Raw genomic sequence first — 3,177 nt, forward strand, 5'->3', positions numbered from 1 at the left:
GGATGCTAAAAGCATCAAGACAAACACAAAACATTTGTAATATATCCAGAGCACAAAAGCAGTCAGAGAAGCAGCAGGGCCTTTGGATGACCAAGGAATTAAGGGATTCCTAAAGAAAGATGGGATAATAGCATAGAAGCACAATGCTTTTTTAGAAAGTGTGAGGCATGTACCCATGCCACAGCCACTATTTTCAGGAAAGGAGTCTGAAGAACTGAGTCAAAATTATTCAGGTGGGTAGCCATGTTGGTCTGGAGCAACAGAACAAAATTTGAATCCAGTGGCATCCTTAAGACCAACAAAATTTAATTCTGGGTATAAACGTTTGTGTGCATAGACAGTTCTTCAGATACACTGAAACAAGACTTCCTCAACTATTACATATAGGTAGAGGGGGGGTTAGTTGCTAGGAAGGGCTAATTAGAGTCAAGATGCATACGTAACTGAGAGATACGTATAGCTAAGGTTGTATTAAAGCAGTTGGTAAGACCTGTGAATAGCATTCCAGTCTGTTTCTGAAATTCCTTTACAAAAAAACAACTAGTTTGAGGTCCCCCACTGGATGCCCTGGGAGGCTGAAATATTCTCCTACAGGTTTCTCCATTTTGTGATTCTCGATGTCTTGAAAAAGGCAAACTCTTTGTTAGGGATTATTAGGAACAGAATTGAAAATAAAAGGGCTGATATTATAGATCAACGGTGAAGCCTCATTTGGAATACTGTGTACGGTTCTAGTCACTGTGTCTCAAAAAGGTCATCACAGAGCTGGAAAGAGTACAGAAGAGCACAACCAAGATGATTAGGGGATTGAAGCACCTTCCCTATGAGTCCGGGACTTTTCAGTTTAGAAAAGAGGTGAATAAGGGGGAACATGATAGAGGTTTATACAATTGTGCGTGGGATGAAGAGAGTTGATAAAGATAATTTTTCCTCCCTTTCTCAAAATACTAGAACTTGAAGGTCTCCAATGAAGCTGATGGGCAATAGATTCAGGATGAATGAAACATTTTTACACAGAGAGTGATTAAAATGTGGAATTGCCACCAGAGAATGTAGTGATGGCTACAGGCATAGACAGCTTTAAAAGGGGATTAGAAAAAATCATGTAGGAGAGGTCTATCAGTATCTGCTAGCCATGGTGATTAGAGGGAACCTCTGTGTTTAGGAACAGAGGGGATGGCCTCGGCCTCTATGCTCTATATGCTGTCTATGCTCTATGCCAGTGGTAGCAAACCTATGGCACGGGTGCCAGAGGTGGCACTCGGAGCCCTCTCTGTGGGCACGCGTGCCATCGCCCCAGCCAGGCCCAGACCATCATTAAAGTGTCGAATTCTCTTCCAAATAATTTTAAGTAAATGAAAGCATTTGGGATTGCTTTCCTTACTTTGTTTGGATCATCTTAAGTTAATGTATGAGTTGTTTTTTCTAAAGTAAAACCTCGGTATTCAGGTTAAATTGCCGTGTTGGAACTTTGCGATAAATAAGTGGGTTTCGGGTCGCAGTTTGGGCACTCGGTCTCTAAAAGGTTTGCCATCACTGCTCTATGTTGTACCTCCATACTAACTGGTAGGCCGTGGTGTAAAACAGGATGCTGGACTAGATGGACCACTGGTCTGATCCAGCTCTTCTTATGTTCATTTATTTCATAAGTAACCAAAACCCCTCTTCTTCCCAGACATTAAAACAAAATTTATATTCTAGGAACTACTTCTACATTACCTGGTTAGCACTGAGGGCCAGAGGAGATGGGACACATGTACCTAGCTCCAAACAAGAGTTTCCTTTTTGATACGTAGGGTGTGGGACTCTAAATCAAACTGGAACCACAATGCTGGGGAAGAGAGGTTTCAGCCTCCACAGTTATTTTCCTGCAGGGCTGCTCTTTACCCTGCCAAAACAAACATACAGATTCATGATGGGGAGCTGTATCAGAGCAGTATGTTTGTAGGTAGAGTTGCCAATCTACAGGTGGGGCCCGGAGTTGTTCTGAAATCACATCTGCTCTCCAGACTACAGAGATCAGTTCCCCCTGGAGGAAATGGTGGATCAGTTCCCCCTGGAGGAAATGGTGGCTTCCAAGGGTAGACTATGCTATACCACAGAGCCTAGGAGAAACAAGTCCTTTACTAGCCACCTCCTCTAATAATAAATCTCCATGAATTGCCCAAGCCAATGTTGACAACTCTGTGTGTCAAACAGAGTGAAACGTAGCTGTTTGATGGTTGTGGGATCAAATGGGATGGGGTTGCCAATCTCCAGGTGGGGCCTGAAGTGCCCTGGAATAACAAATTGGGGAATTTCAGACAGGCGCTATGTCCCGGTAGGGAACCGATTCTCAACCGGGTTGTGGTCTGTCATTTCAGACAGAACCCGGTTAGGAATCGGTTCCCTACCGGGATCTAAGTGGCATTTCAGACACAGAAGCCTCTCTTCGTATACGAACCAGGAGGGAAGCGATTTACCTGTCAACCGCTTCCGAGGAGTCTCCCGTTCCCTCTCCCGGTTCCGATACGCATGTTTCCCGCCTTTTTTCGGTCGCGCGGGCTTTTTTTTTTTTTTAAACGTTCGGCTTATAGCGATATATCGATATATCGCTATACCGGAACCTCTAAGGAGTAGCATTCCAATGGGATCGTTATTGCGACCATTTGAGGTTCTGGTATAATTTGAACGTTCGGCTTATAGCGATACTAGCAGTAAAGCCCGTTGTGAAAGCAATACAACGGGATCTAGAAAGAGGCTCTGGGGCAGTGCTCTGGCTTTGGGCAAACAGTGTCAATTTGCTGTGGTGACCTCAGCAGGGTATAATGACAGAGTCCACTGTTTTCTCCAGAGGAACTGATCTCTGCTACCTGAAGAGCAGTTGTAATTGTGAGTGATCTGTAGCCCTCACCTGGAGATTGGCAACAATTGTTACCCAGGACAAAATGGCTGGTTTGGAGGGTGGAGTCTATGGTATTCTACCTGTCTGAGGTCCCTCCCCTCTGCAAACCCCACCCTCTCCAGGCTCCACCCCTCAAAACCCCAGGAATTTGTCAGCATGTAGTTGGCAACCCCATCTCCTTCCCAGCTAGCCACCAACCTACCATTATCTGCCCCTTTGACTTCAGCTGACTTCTGCCCTCCCTTCTGCAGAGCAGTTGTAATACTGAGTGCTCTCCAGCCCTCACCTGGAGA

General features: G+C 45.0%; 1 protein-coding gene across 1 annotated transcript in view; it reads left to right on the forward strand.

The window, feature by feature from the left end:
- The window catches only part of GNAT3 (guanine nucleotide binding protein, alpha transducing 3), a 22,705-nt gene that overhangs the window by 8,397 nt on the left and 11,131 nt on the right, over positions 1 to 3,177 (forward strand). The gene's annotated exons all lie outside the window — the stretch shown is intronic.

Source organism: Gekko japonicus, unplaced genomic scaffold, assembly GCF_001447785.1.
Source record: "Gekko japonicus isolate JY-2015 unplaced genomic scaffold, Gekko_japonicus_V1.1 scaffold1260, whole genome shotgun sequence".
Classification (NCBI taxonomy): domain Eukaryota; kingdom Metazoa; phylum Chordata; class Lepidosauria; order Squamata; family Gekkonidae; genus Gekko; species Gekko japonicus.